The sequence below is a fragment of the Penaeus monodon genome, chromosome 25, assembly GCF_015228065.2.
Source record: "Penaeus monodon isolate SGIC_2016 chromosome 25, NSTDA_Pmon_1, whole genome shotgun sequence".
NCBI classification, from domain to species: domain Eukaryota; kingdom Metazoa; phylum Arthropoda; class Malacostraca; order Decapoda; family Penaeidae; genus Penaeus; species Penaeus monodon.
In genome coordinates this window covers 2,963,966-2,964,254 of record NC_051410.1, presented here as the reverse complement: position 1 = coordinate 2,964,254, position 289 = coordinate 2,963,966, and positions in this window count along the sequence as shown.

The window sequence follows — 289 nt, the reverse complement described above, 5'->3', positions numbered from 1 at the left end:
ACCATCCCCCCCCTCTCCTCTTCGGTAACCTGTGTGATATCTCCATTCTTTCGCGTAAGGCTCGAAAGCATAGCATCCACTTGGGGGTTACGGCACCCGGGCGATAATCGGAGTGTGATTGTGAGCTGATAATAGAGATTAAAGTCGTGGCAGTAGACAGGGAGTGTGAAGTGTCTGTCACAGGGGTGTGACACGGGCGTGCTCTGGTCAGGAGCGTGCTTGTTTACGTTGGAGGTTGCTTTAAAGGCTTCGTTTGCCGCCCACGCCGTTCCAGGACTGATGTTCACTG